This window comes from Ictidomys tridecemlineatus, chromosome 12 (assembly GCF_052094955.1).
Source record: "Ictidomys tridecemlineatus isolate mIctTri1 chromosome 12, mIctTri1.hap1, whole genome shotgun sequence".
NCBI lineage: Eukaryota > Metazoa > Chordata > Mammalia > Rodentia > Sciuridae > Ictidomys > Ictidomys tridecemlineatus.
The window spans coordinates 113,539,280-113,563,119 of record NC_135488.1 but is presented as its reverse complement, the minus strand read 5'-3'; the positions used below and the strand labels follow the sequence as shown (position 1 = coordinate 113,563,119).

Sequence of the window (23,840 nt, the reverse complement as noted above, 5' to 3'; positions counted from 1 at the left end):
CCCAGGAGCAGGAGAGCCTGGGAGCTGGGGCAGCCAGACAAAGGGCCTGTGGCACTTGCCTCACAGGCATTGTGGCCACTTGTCACCAGGCAAAATCCGCTGCCTTCCAGGGAGGCTCAGGACAGACAGTACACACAGCAAGGGACCCTAGGTGGGCAGACAGACACCATGGTGCCCGTGGAGAGCCAGGAAGGGGGACTACCACAGGGTCAGCTGTCACCAGAAGCTCAGTCCCTGCATAGGACCTGCCCTCTGTCACAGCACCTCTGCCAGAGCTCTCAGTGCCCAGGGAGAGTATTCTCGGTTCCTGTCATCCTGGCAAAGTTTGCTAACAGAAAACAACACAAAACAATTGTCCGGTTTCTGTTCTCGCGACTAAAAGGCTCAGGGGTCACTCCAGTTGAACTGGGTTAACTGGGCTGGAAAAATAACCACACAAGAGACACAAATACCTTTTGTTTGGGGTCACTGTGACGGCTTACCGGACCTTGACCCCTTTTATTGAGGAGAAGCTACTCAAATGAGGCAAGGGGTCAGGTTTCAGGGGGCTGAGTCTGTCTTCATGAAGTCACTGTCAGCAGGTTGACTGACACCTGGGTAGGCCACACCCGAGGGCACAGTAAGAGAAGGGGACACACACAAGGCACTTCCATGGAAGATTCTATCCTAAACAGGGCAAGGGGTTGTATTACAAAGGAAAAGGTGAGCATAGCTTCACCCATGGGGCTGTAGCAAGACACACCATGCACAAGACCAACCCAAGAAGGGTGGGGAAAGCTCTGCCACATTTCTATGACTGAGCGCCTCAGCACCCAGCCGGGGAGTGTGAGTGTGACTCAGTCACGTGTAAGGTTGGTCTCCCACAAACAATACCTTGATGATGATGATGATGATGATGATGATGATGACAGTAACATGGCAAGAGTTTGCCTGCGCTGCTTCTTGAAATCCCTGAGACAACAGACAACCACACCGCCTCTTGGCAGCTCAGGGACCTGTCTCTGCTGGGCGCTGCGGAGCAGGTGAGTGGCGTTCTCTGGGCGGTAGATTCTGAGCTGAGATTGGCGGGTGTGGCTCAGAGGTGCCCTCCCTGATGGGGGGCGGGCGAGGAGCAAGGTGAAATTTCTAGAAGTGGGAGGCTGGGAGCAGGGAGGCCTGCCCCGGCTCGCCACCCAGCTGCTGTCACCCTCGTGGGCTGTTTCCTGTTTCTCAGCGCGTGGGACCAGCCCTCTGAATAGCTCCCCAGCTGGCCCCGTTTCCCGTGAGTCGGTTTGAACAGTTGAAGTATCGGAAAGGAGCCGCTGGGAACGCCTGCCTCCTCCTGGAGGCTGACTCCCAGAGGCCGGCTGAGCAGGGGCCGAGTGCCCCGAGACTCAGGTGCGCTCCCGGGCTCTCATCTGTCATCTCGGCTGGGCGAGGGGCACCTGTCACCATCATCACATGGCGTGTCAATCAGCTTTCTGTCCCTGTGACAAAGTGGCTGGAAAAAAAAAATCAAAAGGAGGAAAAGCTGTACCCGAGCTCTCAGCGTCAGAGGTTTCAGTCCATAGATACAAGGTCCTGGCGCTTTGGCCCCCGCTGGGGTGAGGACATCCTGACCAGGAGCCGAGCTGGAGTCTCCCCACAGCCCCTCAAGGCCCCACCCCTGCCACAAGCCCCGCCCCTTCCACGAGGCCCCACCCCTTCCGTGAGGCCCCGCCCCTTCCATGAGTCCCGCCCTCTTCCACGAGGCCCCGCCCCTTCCACGAGGCCCCACCTGCTGATGTTTCTACCCCCTGCAGTAGCGCGGAGGCTGGGGACCAGGCCTTTACCCCGTGAGGCTCTGGGGTGCGCTCCAAGTCAAATTACAGCAGGTGACAGTCCCCTTCTGTGGACAAGAACCCCAGGCCCAGGGAGATGAAGGCGCCCGTCCCCCAGGTCCCGTGGCTCACCCACTGCAGAGCCCGGTTCCAAGCTCAGGGACTCAACTCTGGCCTCTTTCCACTGCCCGAGGCCGCGGGCGTCTCCTGTCTGGGCGTAATAAAGGCTTTTGGAAAGCAGCTTGGGGAAGATGGCACTGTCCCGCCCACCCATCGCCAGGAATTTCCCTAGGGGAAGGAGGGCCCTCTGAGACCCTCTGCTGCTCTAAGGTAGCTGGCGTCTGTCAAAGCCCTCCTGTCCTTCCTTTTGCTTTTCTTGTGGTAGCTTTGTTCATCTTCAGTTCTTTTTTTTTTGGGGGGGGGAACTTATCCAATTTCACGCATTTATTCCACAATATTGTGGAATACTTTCTGGGTGGTAAGAGTTCTCCTAGGGACAAGGCATACAGGTGCAGGAAAACAGTTTTTACTTTTGACAACGTTGGCAGTGTTCACTATGAAGAATCCGGGGTTGGAATGAAGGTAAACCCAATTCTGAACTTTTGGGAGCAAATGATAATTTGTCCTGAGGCCTCAAGGGGCCCCTGCTCCTGGGTCCAGGCCTGTAAAGGGGGAGCACAGGGGTGGCCCACCCCTGGAGGGAGGAGGGCAGTCAGGCTGGCAGTGGCCCTTCCCCTGTCCTCTGCGCTGTCAGGCGCTGCTGGAAGAGGGCCTCAAACATGCTTCTGTTCCAGGTTCGCTGGCAGCACACCTTAGGCCCCTGCCCTCGGCCGTGGGCTCACCCTTGCCTCTGAGCTCCCTGCTGCTCAGGCCTTGCTGTGGCCAGGCGCTGCGTTTGCCAGACCCACTCTCCCCTGCCTGGAAGCCTCGCTCCTCCCTCTGGTAGCAGGACCTGGGTCTGCATGGACATCTGCTTTGGCCGATTTCCAGCCGTCCTGCTGGGTTTTAGCAATGTCACGTGGCTGCTCTCATCAGTCTTCCTACAATGCCAGAGCTCTGTGGTGAGCTACTTGGTTACAGTTGATGGAAACTGATTTGCAGTAGCTCAGATGAAAGGCCAGTTCATTGGGACACTTGGTAGGCACCATGGAAGTCTCCACTTGGCCCTGCCGCTGGAACAAATACCTCAGATGGAATAATGTATGGAAATTTACTTCTGTCGCTTGGGACGTCCAAGATCCCAGCAGAGTGCATGCCTGGCCAGGGCTGCAGCTACCCACGGTGCCTCCATGTGATGACCTCCAAGGTGGAACACAGAAGGGCAGGGGGGACTAGGGTGCTCCCTTCCACCTGTGCATAAGAGCACTGGTCCTGTCCTTGAGGGCAGAGTGCTCACAGCTTGATCCAGTCCCCACAGTCCCCACCTCTTAGTGCCAACGCATTAGTGATTAAGTTGGAACCTATGGATGCGGGGGGCACATTCAGACCAGAGCAGTAAGAGAGACCACACCCCGAGCTCACAGACACAAGGGGCTAGACTCCCACACCTCCAGGAGCTTCCCTCTCCCTCTCCCTCTCTCTCTCTCTCTCTCTCTCTCTCTCTCTCTCTCTCTCTCTCTCTCGTGTCCGACTCTCCTACAATGTCAGTTTCAGTTTCCCCCAGCCTCAGACTGGGTTCTGCTGACTGCACATCATGGCACCAAATCTCCAGAATTCCGTCTCGTTCTGCTTGAGTTCTGTTAAAGGATCACTCTCAAGGTTTTGTTGTTGTTTCTGAATAAAAACTCACATACACAGGCCAAAGATTTTCTATTTACCCAATTAATGAATGAGAGAATCAGTGAAGTGGAAAAACCAAGTTCAAATGTGAATCCAAAGGACAGACACACATCATGTGATTGGGAAAGCTGAGGAGGAGCAGCTAATAGATGCCAAACCGACTTCCTCTGCAGGGAATGGTAATCACTTGCAATTTGACCAAACACATTTTTTCTTTTTTGCATTTCTATGAAATGAGATAATTTGCATCACTATCAGCTCTCCACAGTTAACTTTAATCTTTAAAAATGGAATAAAATGAAAGTCAGTGAAAGACACAGACTGCTATAGAATCAGATAATTCTGGAAGATGTCTGATTGCCCATTTCTAATATATATATTTGCCCATTTCAAAGTTTCCCAATTTTTCTGGTCACATGACCTGGGATCAATCAGCACCGTCAGAGAGCAGAGCACTGTGGGTGGCCCAACTTGGGACAGGTGTCCATCCTTCCACCCAGAGGCCCCCACCATTGCCGTGACTACAGGCAGCCACCTAAACACTGGGTCTTCCCAGAGAGTGACATGCTGACCTTGGCTGCCACCCCACCTTGTCCCCATACTACTTAAGCACTCACCCCAAAATCCGTCTACGTGTCTTCTCTGAATTTTCTATTCCCACGTTTTTTTGTTGAATCCAGAACAAAACCTTCTTTAAGCGGTTTACATTTCTCCTAGTTCTCCAGTGTTTTCTGTTGGATCGACTTTCTGTTTCCCTGGCCATTTTTAAAGGTTTTGTACCTGCGGGCTCTTTATCATTCATTGGCTCAAGGAATATTTAGAACGACAGGCCAGGCTCTGTATTCCTTGCTTTTGTTGCTACAAACATCACAAAGACCCTGCTCCATTGACCCTCCAATTTGAGAACACAGGTAGCAACAGGCAGGTAAGTACATGAGTCATATTATTCATCATTTTATTTCATTAATTTTGTTACCAGGGAATGAACCCAGGGATACTTAACTACTGAGTCACTTCTCTAGCCCTTTTTTATATATTATTAGAGACAGGGTCTTGCTGAGTTGCTTAGGGCCTCACTAAATTGCTGAGACTGGCTTTGAACTCAAAACCTTCCTGCCTCAGCCTACTGGGATGATGGGCATGAGCCACCACGCTGGGGTAAGTCATATTATTTACAGTGGCAAAACTTCTAGAAAGAAAAGAAGTGGGATATTAGATCAAAGGTGATGGGGCAGGTAGGGTAGGGTGTCAGGTTGCTCCCTAAGACAAGGGGAGCCAGCCCTGTAGAGCCAGCCCTGGGTGGAGCTGAGGTGATAATGATGTCACCAAACACAGCCCTCCCATTAACACCAACATACACAACGCACCTTCCGACATCTTTTATGTTTTATCAAATTTCAGGCCTGTACGCTACAGCAGGACACATACTTCTGTCACCTTGAGCTTGTGACTCTCACCAGTCAATCAAGGTGATGGGTGGGATGTCCTGCATCTAGCGACGGCTGGCGTGAAGCACACCCGTGAGGACTGGGAGTGTCGTCAAGCATAGACACGACACAGGAATCAAGCTTGTCCTTAGACCTGTGAGCTTCCATTTCCATCATAAAACAGCTGCATATCTCTGTTTTTTAAAAATCCTAGTTTGGGTTTGTTGAGCGTTCTTGAAATACCCAGATGTGCTAAGCCACAGTCTCAGCATGTGTGATGTCCTCGAGAGGGCAGAAGTTGGTCCCAGGACTGTAAACTCTCTTTAGATATAAAACACAGATCCACGTTCAGAACATCAACAAACGTGCAGGTACCTGTGGTGTTAAGGTTTGGGGTGCAGATAGGAAGCAAGTCTAAAAAGGCTCTTTAGGGAGACAGGAATGAAGAAAAACTTGAGAAATACTGTGCTCAATGGGAAGGAATTGATCCCCATCTCTTTTTTATTTTTTAGGTGATTTGGATGCAATTTTGAGAGTGATAAGCTAAAAACAACCAGGGAATGTTTCCAAAGATAATGAGTTTATTCTGGAGTGAGCAGAAGGATTATAGCCCAGATATTGGTGTCCTGGGAGGACCAAAGGCATGTCCAGAGAGGCTGAAGCAAGAGAAACTTTTAAAAGCAAAAAGACAGGAATATATGTAACTTGTTTTGAGACAAAGAGAACATTGGTCACAAGGCCCATCCCAGGAGTTGGCATCAGTTCACTAGTGGAGACAGCAGATCAGGAAAGTGCTTTTGTACATCCAATTAGCTGTCCTGGTGACTCATGTAGCAAGCTGCGGTTTGGAAAGTCCTTGGGGGAAGTTTTGGTTATCAGCATATGTGCATTAGAGCACTTCAGAGAGTCCTTGTCATAGTTTTTATCATAGGCAGGTGTGTTAGTCTGTTTTTTTTTGCTGCTATAACAAAATACCAGAAGCTGGGTAATGTATTTAAAAAGAGGTTTCTTTAGTTTCATCATTTTGGAGACTGAAAGTACAAAATTGGGTGGCTCCATGAATCCTGCCCCTGCTGAGGGCCTCTGGCTACATTACAACATGGTGGTAGCATATGTGAGAGGGAGAAAGAAGTCACATGGTGAGAGAAGACGCAAGGAGAATCCAAGGTCAGGCTTGCTCCTGTCGTAGCAATTCCTTTTGGTCACTCAATAAGAGCAGCATTCATCCCTCAAGGGTGGTGCCCCAAGACCAAGTCATCTTGCCTGGACCCCACCCCTTAAGGCTGCCATCACTCGGCCACACTGGAACTAGCTGCCAGCACATGCGCTTCCGGGGGACAGACTCAAACCACCTCCACGTCATAGCAGCACCTGGGCTGGAGGTCCCTCCCTCACACCCTCCGGCTTTACTGATCTGTTTTTGGTTAGGTTTCAATACAGGTGACTCTGTGTTGACTCTGCCAACTCTTACAAGTACTCCAGAGGTTAACAAAGACACTTAACGCACTTACCCAGTAACTATTCAACATGTATCTGTGAGCGCCTAGTGTATGCCAGGCGCTGTCCTAGGTGCTGGAGCCGTGAATCAAGCAGACAGACACCCTAGGCTCCTGGGTTGCACTGGACTGGGAGGCAACAAGCACTAGTGGGCTTTGTCACAGTCTGCTGGATGGAGGGGCCTGGGAAGCTGGACGGTGCTGACCTGTACAGGAAAGTGCCGTGAAGACGGGAGGTGCAGAGGACCTGGAGGGGTGCTTAAAGTAGGAAGCTGCAAAGGCAGCACTGGAGTCAGACCTAAGGGGACAAGTAAGCCAGACATGGGAGACCTGGGGCTGTGGCCACAGAGGGTTTCCAGGCAGAAAACAGCAAGGAGGTGCCTGGCCGTTTTAAGAAACAGCCAGTTCCGATGCGAGAAGAAGAGTGGCTGGTGAGAGCAGAGGGCACGGGTGGCGCAGGGCACACAGAGATTCGGAAGCCCCAGGGAGGACTTCGGCTATTACTCTGAGTGACATGACTCCCTTTGTGGGTTTTGTGTAGTGGCTCCAGGAGAAGCTCCCCAGCTGCAGAGTCGAGAACCCCCTGCAGGAGACCCAGGCGGAGGGGCTGTGGAAGGAGCTCAGGGACTCAGCCCGGGGTCCAGAGCCTGCATCGGCATCTGAAGGACCAATGTGAGAGAGCCAAAGAGCTGCAGAGAACTGGAACCGGGAATGATCATTTCAGACCACCAACTTCACCCAACCTGACGGCAGGCGCCTGCCATCTCGGCTCTCGGGAGGCTGCGGCAGGGGTTGGCTTGGGCCCAGGACTTAAGACCACTAGCTTCAGGGGTGGAGAGCAAGCTGTTAGCGAGGAAAAAAAAAAATTCCGTTTTGTAGAAGATAATCCTACAGGGATACATACAGGCAGGGGACTTCCGGGGCTTCCTGAAGATGGTTGAATGTGCATCTGCAAATATCCATTAAAATGTCAAAAACGTTTGCTTCCTAGAAACCCCTCAAAGTGACAGTGAGAAGGTTTGAAAGGGGATCATTTAGCAACTGCTTAGTAATTGCTTACAAGAGCACAGCAACGTCTCCAAATCATGGCATCTTTCTGGAAACCAGGAGGACATACGTGCCCAGTGACCGGCTTGTCAGAGTGGAGGACCCAGCTCAGCTGCCGTGAGGGTGGAGATAAAGGAGGGACCTGGTTTCCACGCCAGAACCCAGAGCCACCAAGGGTCAGTGGGGGCCAGGGAGCAGGTGTGAGAGAAATGGCAGGAAGCGAGAGGCCGCCCTACCCGGTGGGTAAGCGTGTGCATGTGCACACAGCACACCCTCCCTCTCACCCCCACCCCTCTCTCATGCACACGCACACACGCAGAAACTCACACAGGCCAGTGACCTCGGGCAGTGGGCTCCTTGATGCGGCATTTCTTGGGAGTGTAGGCAAGGCCTGGTAGCTGGAGAAACCCACTGTGCACATAAGAGTGGGCGTGTTCATTCAGTGGGAGCTCATCATGACAGGAGGCCACCCCTGCTGCTCCTTGTATTAATCAACTTTAATGAAAACACAATTCACCCAACACCTGCCAAAAATAATGCAAAGGAGAAGGACCATGATGAGCAAGACCAACAAAATATCCCCGAGAAAACATAATGTAGGGAATGAAAGAAAATCTTAAAACTAACTATAATTCTGCTGGGCGCACACCTATAATTAATCCCAACAGCTTGGGAGGCTGAGGCAGGAGGATCATGAGTTCAAACCCAGACTCAGCAACTTACTGGAGGCCCTAAAAAACTTAGTGAGACCCTGTCTCAAAATTTCAAAGGAAAAGGGGGTTCAGTGGTTAAGCCCCTCTGGGTTCAATCCCTAGTACCACAAAATAGTATAATACATAGCCTCAAAAAAAAAAAAGACACCACGGCACTAGGAGTAAAATAAACTACTGCAAAGAGGGAGAAATCAGAGAACAAGAGTTCGTTGGACTAAACTATTGACAAAATAAACAACCACAAAAGAAAAGCAGTAAAATAAAGTTAGGAAAAGAACAGATTAAAGGCCAGGAACTGGAAAAACATATACGGCAAGAGATAAAAGACAGAAGAGTTCAGGATAGAACGAGAGAAAAATTTCCCAACACTAAGGAAATCATGAGTAAATATGAATGAAAGACTCAAACTCCAATACTCTCGAGGCATTTTGGATCAAACAGAAACAGAAAATCCTGTGAGCTCAAAAATCCACTGTACCTTCATCTTATCTATTAGTACTATCTTTATTTTATTTCTAGTCTCCTGGCTTAATGTTATGGTTTGGATCTGGAATGTCCTCCAAAAAGCTCATTTTGTTGAAATTGGGGCGAAAGCTAGCTTCAGAGGTGACTTTGAGGGAAATGACTGGATCATGAAGGCTCTGGCCTCAGCAGTGGATTAATCCATTTGGTGGATTAGCCCATTGATAGCTAAATGGACTACTGGGAGGTGGTCCTTGTTGAAGGAAAAAGGTCCTTGGGGGCATGCCCTGGAAGGGCTGACCGTTTCCCTGGTTCCCCAGCCCCCACCTCTCTGCTTCCCATGAGCTAAGCAGCTTCCTCTGAGCCGCCCTTCCACCGTGAAGTGTCTGCAGGGAGTTGGTCGACCATGGACTAAGAGCTCTGAGGCCATGAGTAAAATCAATCTTTCCTCCTCTAAGTTGTTGGCAGGTATTTTTGTCACCGTGATAAATGCTGACGAGCACAGCATCTCATCAGCAACAATGAATCCAGAAAACAATGGAATGTTGCCTTCATTCTATTGTAAAGCTCAGGTAGAGAAGCATTTTGATCCTGGAATTTTGCACAGAGCCAATCAGTCAACAGTGGAAGTGAGGAACAAAAGCATTTCTAGACATATAAGCCCTTACACAATCCACCTTCACTTTGCTTTCTGAAAAGATTAGCCCAGGATATACTCTAAAGAGAAGAGTGGCTGGTGTTCCATTCACATGTGGTTAGAACCGGATCTGGGGTGAGAGGAAGACCACAGGGCAGCATCTCCTGCTTGTTCTTCCCCCTGGCTCCCAGGGATTCAGGCTTTTCCCCTTCAAGTTCCCATAAAGTTTTATCTTATTACATTTTCAGTGTTTTGTGATGGCCACACTTTTCTTCCACTTGGATCTGTATAAGTTACAGTCTTTTTAACTTAACAAATTTCTCCCAAAACTTAAAATAATCATGAATATTTATATATCTCTTAAAATTTCTGTGGATCAGAAGTAGCTTGGCTAAATCGTCTGCTCCAGAATCACCCAAGAGATGCACGTCACACGTCAGCCTGGGCCACAGTCACTGAGCGCTCGTCTGGAGCTGGAAGATCGGCCTCCAAGTTGTGCACTCATACACTTGGGGCAGCTATGCTCATTTGGTAGGAGGCCTCAGTTCCTTTCCATGTGGGCTTCTCCACAGGACTGCTTGAGCATCTTCACGACATGGCTGCCTTCCCCTGGAATGAGTGATCCAAGGGAAGTCAGGGGAAAAACCCCAATGTCTTTTATGACTTAACTCCAGGGTAACACCCTGTTACTTCTATAGCTCAGGCACACTTCAGAGATGGTGCTGATTCTGTTCCAGACCACGGCAATAAAGTGAATATAGCAAAAAAAGCTTTTAGTTTTCCAACATATCTAAAAGTCATATGTACATATACTATAGTCTACTGAGTTGCAATTGCATTACGTCTGAAGAAACAACCTACAGACCTTAATTTAAAAATATCAGATAAGACTTAGAGAACAGAAGTGAGCACATGCTTTGGGGGAAATAGTGTTGATAGACTTCATCAATGATCAACTCAGGGTTGCTATAAACCTTTGATTTGTTTTTTTAAAAATGCAATATCTATGAAGAGCCACGTGAAGTGGAGTGGAAGATCATGGGCGCGCCTCTTTCCTCCCAGTCACAGAGGTCCACTGTGACTCGGTGGGGGTGGGGCTCACCCAAGGCCTGAGCACCAGGAAACGAGCACCCTGGTGAGCCGCCCAGCAAGGCAGGAGACAAGACCTGGTCGTGAGCAAGTGGTAAGAAAAGAGAACAGGCTCAGGTTTCCTTTCCAGCCTCTCCACAGCCGTGTGGGTTTTATTTCCTTCTAACTGGTCCTGCATTGAATGTCACTGACACACTGAACGTCGTTGACACAGCCGTTCTTTATGAACATGGTTCTTGCACTTTCCGGGTTCAACACATGGGAAAAACATAGAAGAAGTTTTTAAAATTAGAAGCACAAAACAGTGTATTGATGTTTAAACAACAGGAGTATAAAGGCATGTGGAGCCAAAGGCTGGGGAGAGAGCAGAGCTGGCAAGAGGTCTCAGGATTCTAATTCTCCATTGCCCATGCAGGGGCGAGAAGGCATGCCCTATGATAGGTAGGTCCAGGGGTACATGTGTCTATGTGGCCTTTAAACTTGTGGAGGAAACCCACTATTACTCACAAATGACAAGCTGTTGGGCAAGAGGTGGAGGAGTGAGAATGATCTAAATGCTTTAGCTTTCCTGAAGGAGAGTCAGTAAGTGTGGCTTCAAATTAATAGAACAAAAGGCGAGGTCTAAATGTATTATGAAGACACAACAAAAGAAAACAGTCAAGTGACTTGTGACTGAAATGTATATCATCATGTACTGTTTGAAAATGTATCTCCTTGTACATTTATGCCTTTTAACATAATAAGTATTTTATAATCTCTGTCATTCATCAAGCCAAAAGTCGAAGAATCTGAGATAGAGTTAAAAAATAGACAGAAAAGTGTCTAACTTTCTGGTGCATAGAATGAGAACTTAGGTGAAGGTTCTAAGCTGATAGATCCTGTAACCCTACAGACACTCCCTGGAATTAAGAGGGTAGCAGATAGGATATTTTATGCAAAGCAGTAAGCACAGTAAGTGCTAAATAAATGTCCACTGATCTCACTATAATGCCATTAATATAAATAATAATGGCACACTGACCAAACAGAAAAGGGCTTGTAGAGTTTAGGCTACACTGAAAGAATACATTTGTGTGATTCATCTGTTAGTTCAAGAAATATATCATCTAAGTATGTTGATACGTTGGCACCAACAGAATGTTATGGAGCCATTAAAAATGATTTTGAAAGATATTGTTGGACTACCATGAGAGGATGGTAAGTGAAGACTGTGTCACAAGACAGCATTTCAATAGGATGCCAGAGTTATTTCCTAAGAACATGGTAAGTGGTTGCTTGTAAGTAATGATGGATGAGTCCCTGACTAAATGGCTATGCATATGGGCATACACACAGAGTTCACCCAAAGATTTTCACTGCTCACCACTAGGGAGAAAGATTCATCCCAGGTTCAATCTTCCTTTCTTCATCTGCATTTTCTACGCTTTTTACCTTTGTGATATGAAGCAGTCAGAGGGAAAGAAACAACAGCAAGTTCCTGAAGGCTCTGTGGGACGCTCTAAAGGATACTGTTTCCATCACGAGTTGACTTGTTATTAAGTCGACTCTGGAAGAAAACCCCTACAGCTCTGTGTGGACCGACCCTTAGGAAAGCGGTTCACACCTTCACCTGAGCCCAGGCATCTCCTATACACACCTTCACCTGACGCCTGGCGAAAACACCCAGCAGGGAAGGGTTTGCCCCAAGCCCCAAGCCACTGCAAGGCCAGGTGGCTCAGGGAGACGTGGTGGCTACCCTGCCCCTGCAGAGGCCTTTAGATCTGCCACCTGCCACCTGCCGGGCACAGTGTGGAGAACCACCCAATTTATCCGTGTAGACAAAGCTCATCCTAATTTAATGTTGAGGGAGATCCTTGCCTTGTTGACTGCGGCTGGTCCTGGGATTGGCGGCGAAGCTTCAGCTACTTCATCCAGAATGAAGGCTGTTCCCGGGCCCATCCCTCGTGAGCTGAAAACAGCCAGGGCTTCTGGGACCAATGAGAGACATTTGCCTTTTGAGAAAGGGGGGGTTTATTTTGCCCTTTCCGGGGCGTTAGAGTGCAGGTCATTTTGAAGCGATGTGCTCTTCTGGCGTCCACACAACTTCGTACTAAAGTGGGGGCTATTTTTAATTGCTTTTTTATCCAAAAGAGAAAGGGATTATCAATTCCCTCAAGAGGCGATGGGCAGGGGAAGGCGGTGTTGGGGAGCAGCGGTCCTCTCCCTGCCAGGGCTGTTCCTGCCAGATAGGAAATCTATTTTGAATGTGAATCAGAGCTGATTCTCACTTCACCTGCCAATTTTCCATAATTTCCAAATACGATTTCTTTTTTATTTTCTTGAAATGTAACACGGCTGCCAAGACCACCCTGACTTGCTTAAATATTTTTCAAAGAAAAAAGAATTTTTTTAAAAGGACGAGATGAAGCAATAAGAAAGAAAATAATTTTGTTTTTCAGTGAAACTGAATTGAAAGCAGAGATTAGGGAAGTGGCTTTTCCCAGGAAAGGCAGGAGCTGATAAGCCCCAGGGAGGGGTTTTTATCGGAACTCAGGGGATGGGAAGAAGGCAGGGGAGAGGAGAGGGTGAGAACAGCGCCTTGGTGTGTGCTCACTGCCTGGTGGCCCTGTCCTGGCAGAAGCTCTGGGACACGCGTGCTGTCGCTGGTCCTCTGGCGCACACAAGGGGTGGACGGAGCTTGGCTGTGCTAGAAGGAAAACCCCAAGTGGAGAACCAGGTGCATCTTGCTTGGCTCCTCCCGAGACCCCCACTGCCCATTCGCAGCCCTGCCCCTGGCACCCGAGCTGGCAGGGCCCCAAACCTGTGCTGCGACTGGAGTGTTCTCTTCCTTTCCCTCCACCTGGGTCGGGGACAGGCTCCTTCCTGGTGGAGGCAGCGAGCCAACAGGTTTTAATTCTTAGGGAAAAATAAACCCTGATGGCCCCTCAGCCTGACGGGACTTGAGTCGGGGGTAGGAGAGCCAGGTGGACTGCCCCGATGACCCAGCGCCAGGTTTTTTCATTGAGAAACGAAAGAAAGTGAAGTCCTGGTGAATCTGCAGAGTGCAGCTGGGTACCGTCCCACCCAGCCTGCGGTTCTTCCTGCGTCCATGAGCTGGGCCACGGCCATCTGCTCAGGGGTCACGAGGTCACCCCCAGCCTGGCGACACGTCCTGGAGACCAGGCTGGGAGGACAACCCCCCACACCATCTCTGTCACAGCAACCGTCACCACAGGCACAGGATGATGGTCATTCATCCTGTATCAGCATCAAGCTGGGAGAGAAATAGGAAGGTTGTCAAAATAAAAGTGGAATCACTTGTGCCGACCCTACCCCCCACGGAAGGTGAATCAAGCCAGGAGATTATGGAGGAGGGTTCTTATGCACAATTGCCTGACAATAACTATCACTAATTACTCCCAGAACCACAGCCAGCACAGAGGCCACCACAACCTTATACAGAAGGGACCTCTGGCCAGCAACTGTCTGCCAAGCTCACTGAGGTCACCCTTACTATGAATCATGGAGTCGAGGACTGAGGCTTCGGAATAGCTGATGTCATCCTCCTCATGTTTGTCTTTACAAATCTGCTCTTGCCTCTCGTCCCTCTGGTGTGGGCCTGTCCCCTACAACGCTGTCCCAAACAACACCCATGTCCTTGGGAGAATCTCTCTGACCGGTGTTTTGGTTCCGGGTGGAGAAACCGTCGGTCCACCCTGGCGCCGTGGCTCCTTCCCTGATGCTTCCACTGTGCTGTGAAATGCTGCCCTGTTCTGCCACAGACAGGTGCAGAGCCCAGGGACCCTTCCCCTGCCCTGGTGCCCACAGCAGAAGGCCAAGGGCGGCGTCTGCTGGGGGAGCACCTGCTGCGTCCCTCTCCAGGCCAGGCTGAGGGAGGACCTGAAACAGGCAAAGCCCTGCTCCCTTGCCACCTGGGACGAGGAGGGAGAGGCAGCCGGGCCGGGGGTGCCTACCTGCCCTGGGAGGGGCTTCCTGATGAAGGGGGGTTGTGGGTTTGACCTGGGGGCAGGCAGGTGGGGGAGCTGGGCAAGAACCTAATTAAGCCACAGAGCCACAGGCCCGAAGCCGAGGCAGCGAGGGAAGGGAGGGAAATGGGGAGGGGCAGGGGTGACCCAAGGGCACAGCAGGGAGGGGGTCTCCAATGAAGAGGCGAGGGGGGGGGGTGCAGGAGGGAGGGAGGGAAGGATAGGGCAGGCCGGGGGCTGTGGGCCAGCCGTGGGCCCTGGCCCTCAGGGCAGTGTATACCCCTGTGGTGCAAGTCCCCCTCCATGACAAGTCCTGCCCTGCTGGAGGCTGGGAGAGGAGGCTCCTGCCAGGCTGGCCTTGGGGGAGCCAGCGTCAGCTTCCTCCTGCTCCACTCCTGTCCTCAGAGGGTCCCCCGCGAAGGTTCCCCCAGCCACTGTTCTGATCTTCCCTCTCAGATTACCTTAGGGACGTTCCCTCCTTCTTTGGGCAAAACAATTACTGTGCAAACAGGCTGTTTCCTCTCACCAGTTACCTCCAAGTTATCACTTGCACTTAAATAGACTCCAGTCTAAAAATAGGTGTGTGGAGTGGGTTTCCACCTGTCTTGCTGGCTTCCTGACACCTGCGGTCCTACCCTTTTCAAAGCAACCGAGAGCTGTGTGCAGACACACCGACGCCCACCAGCAAGCACAGGCCCGTCCCGGGGAGTGGACCTCAGATAACACGCGCTTTTATCTTTCAAACTCCCATCTCCCTTTGGTTTTTCCTGAAAGATAGGGGCCAGGAGCAGCAGAAATGCCAAGCTACTGTTTGGCTGTCGCTCTGAAGAAAGAGGATCTGGGAAGTGGTCGGCCTATCGCATGAAGATGTGGGCCGGATGTGCTGCCTTTTTAAATGTCAAGGTTTTTGTTGAACAGCATTGAGTTGGAATGGAAAGGTCAAAGCTGACAGGCTAAATTCATGCTCAGAAAAGCAGCTAACAGTTCCTTTTCTTCCCACCACCTTCCCTCCCAAATGGAAGGTTGCTAACGTCACCCCAGCTTTCAGCACAGCAATTAATGGCTCATGAGCACCAGCCAAAAAATAAAAAATAAACCAGATTAAGGAACCGCTCTGTAAAATGTAATAGCTGCTTAATGTCCTTCTCAAATCTAAATCGGTTCCCAGTGACTACAGTTGTGATGTTTTTAAGATGAAGTCTTCATTTAGGCAAACAATCAGAGGAGAATCAGTCCTGCCCAGCCCCGGGCTCCTTTTCTTTTCCTCAGAGATGAAGTCCCTTGATTCTTGCTACAGGCTAAGTTTGAATTCCGACTCGGAGACCGACCCAGACTCTGTCTGGGGGTCTCTAGGGGCCAGCCAGCCAAGGTGGGAGTGTGCAGATCACTCCACACTCCCCGGGGGTCTGGCCTGGGCCAGGCTTGGGGCTTGCTCTTGGCCATGCTTCGGCTGCAATAGTGAGACTCTGCCTCCGGGCGCCTCTGTGGCGGGAGGACACAGGCAGGAACCCCATAACTACGGTGCAGGGAGGTCCGGGTGCCACCAGGGCGGCGCCACGCTTGGAGACAGGAGGTGGGACATGTCCACCTTGGACTTCAGGCCAGAGCCTGAGCTGCTTCTTTCGGTGACGAGGCCTGGCTCCAGGAGCACTGTGCAGCGGCACTTCCTGTCTCCAGTGCGGCCTCTCTCACCTTCATCAGCCTCGGTTCTCCTGGGGGCTGGGGGGCACCTGGGGCCCCAGGAGAATTACTAAATGGTGAAGTTCCCCCAGGAGATGAATGAAGGAGTCACCCTCGGAGTCCAGCCAGGACTTCAGAACCTGAATTGCCCCCGGCCTCTGGTTAGAGCCAGCAGGGACAGGAGGACAGACCCCAGTCCCCAAGGTGGAGGCAGGTCCCTGGGCCTGCCCAGTTCCCTGAGCACCCCTGGGTGCCTCGTCCTGTCCCCAGAGCCTCATGCAGTCCCTGGCCTTCCCGCCCTCGGGAGGAAGAAGCAGCTGTTCCTGTGGGTGACTGAGACCTGGTGTCGGGGCGCAGACGGGGGTGTCCAGCAGCTGAGTTTTCCAGCAGCCTCCTGAGGTCCGGGCTGTGGCCTGGTGACCACAGGACCATGGGCCAGTACGAGGGCCCGGGCCTTGGGGAACGCCTTGCCCAGAGCAGGCGGCTGGCATCCACAGCAGGAGCGCCTCCCGCAGGAAACCGGCCAGCCACCTGCTGGCCTCGGCTCAGCTCAGTTTCCACTTGGGAGGCTTCTTGCTGGACCTGCCTCCTCCCTCCAGGTGAGCTCCGTGCCTGCTCCCGGGAGTGAGGTGGGTGACTCCTTGGTGGATCACTAACATGGAGGACAGACCCAGGCCTTGTGTGCATTTCCCAGGAGATGATGGTGGTGCTGGTGGAGAGGGGGGCTCAGTGACAAACCTACAAAGTGATTTCAGTCGTCATTGGCTCTGTTAGAGTTTTCAGCCAAATAATTATAATCACCAACAAAGGGTCAGATTTATCAGTCTTATCTTCATAGTCCAGTGTCTCCTGAATAAAAAAAAAAAATAGTCCCCATAACACCAGGGTTTTCAGAAAGGGCCAAGGAAGGAAAATGTAGCTGGCAGGTCCACCTCGAGGCCCTGGCCTGGTTTCAGATCTATCCCGTGATTTCCCCGCGGTGAGAACTCAGTGCGTCCCCTTAAAAATAGGCTGGGGTGGCTGGCCTGGGCTCTGGGTCTTCTCCCTTCACATGTGGTGGCCAGGGCTTGGCCTGCAGCCCTGCCCACAGGGTGTCCCCGCCGCCCTCCCCAGCAGGCGCCCCATCTCACCTCCGCAGGCTCCGCCACCACCTCCCGCTCGGCTCTGATCTGACGCTCTGCACCAGCTGGTGGCTGAGACGTTTTTCTTGATCCAAGACGAGGAGACAGAGGGAATGATCTCTGAGGACCCTTTTAGCTCTGGAAGTCCAGGACCAGGAGGACTGAGAGTGGCCGCCCTGTTGGAGACGGTGCCAGCAGGAGCCATCTGGTCCCAGCCCCCTCCCTCCATCCCCAGGACTCAGGGAGCTGGGTGCTCAGGCTGGAGCCTCCCTGTCAGACCCTCTCTGGGCTCTACATTTGAACAAAACCTCGTGTGGGTTTCTCAACCTCCCTGGGAAGAAAGGTGGCCGCCGTCGCCACCATAAAGACCTCAGATTCTTCTAGAGAATCAGGGATTGAAACGTGTCTGAAAGCTAAGGTTTTCAAATGTTGGCAGTTAATATTTTAGAATATGTTGAACCCCATGACAGCACCTTCCCGGCTCACTCGACTCCTGGACGGGAGTGGCCTGCATCTGCCTGTTTTAGAGGCCGCACAGCAGGCGATGGTCTAAGGAGGACCAGACCCGACGGAGGCTGGAACCAGGGTGGCAGAGCACAGAGGCGGCAGCTGGGTGGCGGCTGGGTGACGGCTGCGTGACGGCTGGGTGCTGGGCTGGTCAGGAAGCAGAGTCCACTGGGCTACCTGCTGACCAGAGGCAGGTCCCAGGAGGAAGTCTAAGAGGCGACAGAGTGATGGTGGGCCAGGACCCCAGGAGGGAGGCTTGGATGCCATCTAGTGTCCCCAGCAGGGCCACAGGCAAGCTCGAAGCCGGAGAACGAGGAGATAACGGACCACTCCTCCAGGGTACGATGGGCAAGTCACCAAAGAAAGATGTCCCCTCACCCCGTGCCTTTCGAGATTTCTGCCCCCAAATTGGGATTTTGACCCCCATTGAGCCCTCATTGAGCTCATTGAGCCCTCGTTAGCCCCAGACACAGGGGCCTTAAAGAGTCCAACTCCTGGGAAGAACTTATTCTCAGCACGCCATCACCTGCCAGCATAATGAACTTTCCCTCCAGGGTTCCAGAGAGTTCCTCAGAAAGCAGAGAGGATGAATAGGTCAGGCGACAAGCGAGATGGGGAGAGGAATGGGAATTCACGTTTACTGAGTAATTGCAGGGCTCCAGAGCCATTCCAGCCATGCAATTGGCTGGAAGCGAGAGACAACATGACCAGCCCTGGCTGGCAGGTGAGTGTTTCTCTTCCTCTTCTCTGCACTGGGGGCAGGTTATCTAGGGCGAGTGTGATTGCTCAAAATGTCCATCAGGTTTTCAGTCTCTTTGCTGTCTTTTTCCTCTACCATCTTTACAAGGAGGCTTTTGCCCTTCTGGTTACAAAATAGCTGCTGAACTTCAGGTATCACATTTGTTTTCCATTAGGAAATAAGGTAAAGGACAAAATACCTTCTTCTTTCTAGACCCTGTCTTTCTATTTGGAGCAAGAGCCCTCTGCACTGGAATTCTGCTTACATTTTCATGGCCACAACAGGGTCATGTGGCCACCTTGGCTGGAAGGTGTCTAGGATCAAGTACTTAGCTCTCCAGGCTTTATAGAGAAAGAATGCAAGAAGACAAGGGTCGGGAGGGCTTGTGTGGCCAGTGCCCGGCACCTGCTGTAGGGCCTCAGCAGCTAAGGAATTCCACCCTTGTCCTGGACGTCCTGGAGAGGGTGTGGTGGCCCTGGGTGATCCGAGCAGCACAGTCAGGACTTCAGGACTTGCTGGGTTTCTGGCTTGGAAAACAGAATGGTTCTAGTCGTGACCGTGCGTTGACGTAGGGGACAGCTGCAGAAGGAAGCGATGCCCTCAGCCATGCACATCCGGAACCTGGGGTCCTGGAGGCCCAGAGGCAGGGAGCTGGTGGACAGTGGGGCCCAACAGGCAAGGGAAGCACATGGGACCTGCTGTTCACTCTCGTCGATTGGCCGACCATTCAGGAGCCAGGTCTCCCCCAAGTTTTCCCTAGAAATCAGTAACACATCTACAGGAGCCAACGGCTACCTGGCTGCCCCGGGGGTGGGCAGCAGGTGCACCCAGTCAGGGTGGTCCCCAGGGGCCTGGCCTCTCCCCACCCCGACGCCTGCCTGGGTCTGTCTGGGCTGCTGCCATAGGAGAGCCGCAGCCCCCGGCCCCCGTGCTGCCCACAGCTGCTGCAGGTGTCCACACCTGTGCTGCCCTGGAATCACACCTTCCCCCCGAGGGGCCCGGCTCTTGACAGCTCGGTGTCCACCTTCAGGCCCCTGCGTGGCCGGCTGAGAGCACCCTCTGAATTGAGAGCCCTGACAGCTGGAGCCTGCTCCACAGACTGTGCAGACAACGTGTGCACGACTGAGAGCATGCTGAATTGTTTTTTTTTTTGGTACTGGGGATTGAACTCGGGGGCACCGACCACAGAGCCACACCCCCAGCCCTATTTTGTATTTTATTTCAAGACAGGGTCTCACTGAGTTGCTTGGTGCCTCGCTTTTGCAGAGGCTGGATTTGAACTCTTGATCCTCCTGCCTCAGCCTCCCTAGCCGCGGGGATTATAAGCGTGTGCCACCACATCTGCCTGAATCTTTTTTAAAAATGTTCTTCTAATTAGTTATGCAGGATAGTACAATGCATTTTGACACATCATACATAAATGGAGTATAACTTCTCGTTCTTCTGGTTGTACATGATGTAAAATCGCACCTGTTATGAAGTCATTTATGTACGTAAGGGAATAATGTCCAATTCATTCCACTACCCCCAGACCTCCTCCCCTCCCTTCACTCCCCTCTGCCTAATCCAAAGTACCTCTGTTCTTCCCTAGCCCACCACCTCATTGTGAATTAGTATCTGCATATCAGATAAAATATTTGGTATTTGGTTTTTTAGGTATTGGCTTATTTCACTTAGCATGATAGTCTCCAGTTCCATCCATTTACCTGAAAATGCATAATTTCATTCTTCTTTAAGGCTGAGTAATATTCCATTGTGTATATATACCACATTTTCTTTATCCATCCATCTGTTGAAGAGCATCTAGGTTGGTTCCATAGTTTGGCTATTGTGAATTGTGCTGCTATAAACATTGATGTGGCTGTGTCACTGTAGAATGCTGATTTTAAATCTTTTTGATATAAACTGAGGAGTGGGATAACGAGGTCAGATGGTGGTTTCACTCCAAGTTTTCTGAGGAATCTCCATCCTGCTTTCCATAGTGGTTGCACCAATTTGCAGTCCCACCAGCAGTGTATGAGTGTGCCCTTTTCCCCACATCCTCACCAACACTTATTTTGCCTGTATTCTTGATGACTGCCATCTGACTGGAGTGAGGTGGAACCCTAGAGTACTTCTGATTTGCTTTTCTCTATGTCGTGTTGGCTCCCCGGATGTCAGGAATTGCCACCGCTGAACGGCTTAAAACACGAGAAGTGGAGTCAGAAGTCCATGATGGGGGTGTCGGCGGGCCGGCCCGTCCGGAAGCCTCCAGGGCAGGACCTTCCTTGTCTCTTCCGGCTCCTGGTGTTGCCGCCACCTTGGTTTGCAGCCACGTTGCTGTGACCTCTGCCTCTGCTGTCATGTGGCATTCCTGCGTGGGTCCCCGTCTCTGTGACCTTTGTCCTCCTCCTGTGAAGAGCGAGTCTTGCTGGACTAAGGCCTGCTCCCTCCAGGACAACCTCATCTTAACTAACTGCACATAGGTCACGTCCTGATGCTCCGAGGACAGGAATGTGGGCAACACACTACCAAACCAGCACACTCACACTTTATGTGCATCTCATTCACTTTTAGTTGACGTTTTTGCACATAATACAAAACACTAGCATTAAAGTGCTTGATGCCGCTGTCTCAATAGACCATCATGCCCATATGGGCAACGCATGCACAAAAGATCTTTACTGATAACGGTAGCACTTGGAGATGTTTGGGGACTATTTTTTCTTGTCACTGTTGCTCACTTGAAGACCCTAAGGTGGCTCAAAGGTTGGAGCAAGATGGTGGGCACAGGGGCCCCGGGGGTGTGGGTGACCCATGGCTTCTGGCCCCTCAGTGGCCCTTGAAGGAGAGGACAGCCAGGATGCTCTGACCCCTCTGGGTGCAAGGCCCGTCCCCTCAGGCCGGCTTGGAGAGCCAGGAGCCATCGGGCAGGCAGCTGCTGCTGGTATTTTGCAAAATGCTGAGAAGCCCTCATCTGCCCGGCGCATCTGCTGGTGTGTTCTGTTACTTGAAAGCAGCCTCGGCTGGCTGATGGCTTTCCTTCAGCGCTGTCCCTCTGTCCCCCACACAGGTACACACAGCCTCTAGGAGACACAGTGAGAGGACAGCAGCCAGGCCACAGAAGACCAACCACAACAAGCTGGACAGGCCACCCCCTCTTGGAAGACACGGTCCCTCCCCAGAGCTCTGCCAGGCCCCCTGGGCACAGTGGAGCTGGATGGCAGCGGGATGTGGGGCAGGGCACAGCCAGGCTGGGCGGAGGGAAGCGGGCCTGGCCCCACGGTTCAACCCTCTCTCCACCCGGCACCGACTTCTCCTGTTTGATATGGTGTGGTGCCCAGAGCAGCAGCTGCCCCCGAAGGAGGGAGAGGGAGAGGTGTGTCTGCTCCGTGGTCCCGGAGCAGGGCCTCCTTGTTCCTCTTTATAGTAATCCTTTGGTGAAGGCTGATCTCTTACCGTTTGCTCCACAACCAGGAAATTTCCTCTTCGAAGATGCGGTTCATGGGACCATTGGGCTGGACGGTCCTTGCTGCCCTACTGTTCTCGTATCATAATTTATTAAGTCTCCTACATTATAAAACTGAAGTTTGAGCCCTAACAATGCACTTTGATCTGCAGGATACATGTTTTCAAACTTCAAACACCAGTTGATAACGGGCAGGCTTCTGTTTTTCTGAGGAGGTAGAAGAGGAGGGTGTGTGGGTGGGGAAGCTGGAGCCCCAGGTGGCGCTGGAAAAGCTTGGGTTGGCCCCTCTTCCTGTGGGGATGGCCTCTGTGGGGACAGTGATGTCATTTTGTAGATGAGTCAGGATCCTGGGGGGAGAAGCCAGCCCCGTGTTCTTCCCACAGCCTTTGATAGAACTCTCAGGGGACATAGAGAGTGAGGTCATGCCCTGCAGGGAGCAGGCTCCGCGGGGGGCAAGGCCCACAGATCCCCCTCGCGGCCCTGCAGCCTCCCTGCGCAGGACAGTGTGGCCTATGCCGTTTTCCACAGTGACCAGTGGTGGCACTGCAGAACAGGGACACCAAGGCCCGTGCCCCCCGGAGTGCTGCCACCAACACTGGACCTGCCTGGCCTTGGGAATGCATTCCCTGGGAGGGGCCTGTTGTGGGGACCCATGCCCAGCAGCCTTCAGGAAAGGGTGCCCACCCCTCCCCCAGACAGCGTTACAGGGAACACCGCGAGGCTTTGAGCCTCGAGAGCTAGGCGGATCTGCCACCAGGGAAGTGGCCCAGGGGCCAGGTGTCCGGCATAGGACGTTCTTGCAGGGGAGGCTCTGGAGTCAGCCCTGGGCCCCCCACGCTGACATGGCTCTGGGTGCTGCCTGCGATGTCCACCCGACACTTTAACAACGTCTGAGCAGTTCTCTGTCTACCCTCTTCTCTGCCCTGGATGGGGGTGTGGAGGGACCCTGGGTGGGGACCCTGGGTGGAACTGCAGTTCCACCCACCCGCACAGCTCCCAGGATGGTGGTATCTGCCGGTCACACTGCTCTCCTTCAAGGTGGCACTGAGGGCAAGACCTGTGAGACACCAGAGGGGCAGGAGGGCCACCCACTTGTGGGACTGGACTCTCACACTCCCCTGACCGCCTCCCTCCTTTGCAGCACGAATCCCTCCCCAGGTGCTTGGGGATCTTCTGCCGGGTGCGCTGACCAGCCCACGGTGACCTTACCTGGTGGCCCGTGCTTCCCTGCATGGTCCCTGCCAGGTCCACCTCCTGCCTGTGACATGGCCAGAGAGTGTGGCCAGGAGATGGCTGCCAAGGGCCAGCCGCAGTCCAGCCGGACGCCCTCCCTGCTCCACCTGAGTCCCGCTTGGCTCCTGGCCCCTCTCACGCTGGGGTCGGGAGTCTAATGGTGGCAGTCTCCCTGCTTCGCCGTGTCTGAGTTCTCTGAAGTCACCAACTTCACACGTTTTGTCTATTTTCAGCCCTGGAACATTCACGTCCTCCTGGAGGAGAGATTTCCTCTGAACAATACTGCCTGCCGCCACTTACATAATCAGAGAAAAATAAAAACATCGCTCAAACCAAAGAAAAAGACCCATCAAGCCAGCGACCTTGGCAGACGGCAGGGCCACGCCTTGTGGCCACTCCAGGGTTCTCCCAGTGAACCCAGCGTGCTCGGCTGACTCTGCAGCTGGGCGTTGCCTGGTTCGGCGAGGGATGCTGGCTCTGTGGGGACATGCTCACACTCAGATGGGGTGAGGGCCAGAGCTGGCCGGGGGGGAGTTCCTTCCCACACCACTCAGGGCTGCAGACGGTGAGCCACGGAGCAGAAGGCCCTGCCTGTAGGAACGTGTGGAGTTGGATTCTTAGGGTTCTAGAAGCTTCTAGCAGACCCCTCCCGCTGTAAACTTGCTGTTTGGTGAGAGTTCCGAGCTCAGCTTGGATCA

General features: G+C 52.3%; 3 long non-coding RNA genes across 4 annotated transcripts; 1 reads left to right on the top strand and 2 right to left on the bottom strand.

Annotated features, from left to right (window-relative positions):
* Positions 1-449: 449 nt before the first annotated feature.
* On the bottom strand, positions 450-3,354 carry LOC144369458 (uncharacterized). The gene is made up of 3 exons (XR_013429247.1): positions 1,932-3,354; positions 874-1,466; positions 450-666 (listed from the first exon to the last, which is right to left on the bottom strand). It is a non-coding gene; the product is annotated as an uncharacterized LOC144369458 (long non-coding RNA).
* On the top strand, positions 579-9,180 carry LOC144369459 (uncharacterized). Its single transcript, XR_013429248.1, has 2 exons — positions 579-1,022; positions 7,043-9,180. It is a non-coding gene; the product is annotated as an uncharacterized LOC144369459 (long non-coding RNA).
* Positions 9,181-12,539: 3,359 nt separating this feature from the next.
* On the bottom strand, positions 12,540-23,627 carry LOC144369457 (uncharacterized). Of its 2 annotated transcripts, XR_013429245.1 has the most exons (3): positions 23,119-23,627; positions 17,225-22,215; positions 12,540-13,702 (listed from the first exon to the last, which is right to left on the bottom strand). It is a non-coding gene; the product is annotated as an uncharacterized LOC144369457 (long non-coding RNA). The 2 variants fall into 2 exon arrangements; XR_013429246.1 differs by lacking the exons at positions 17,225-22,215; positions 23,119-23,627 and adding an exon at positions 15,050-16,982.
* Positions 23,628-23,840: the final 213 nt, after the last annotated feature.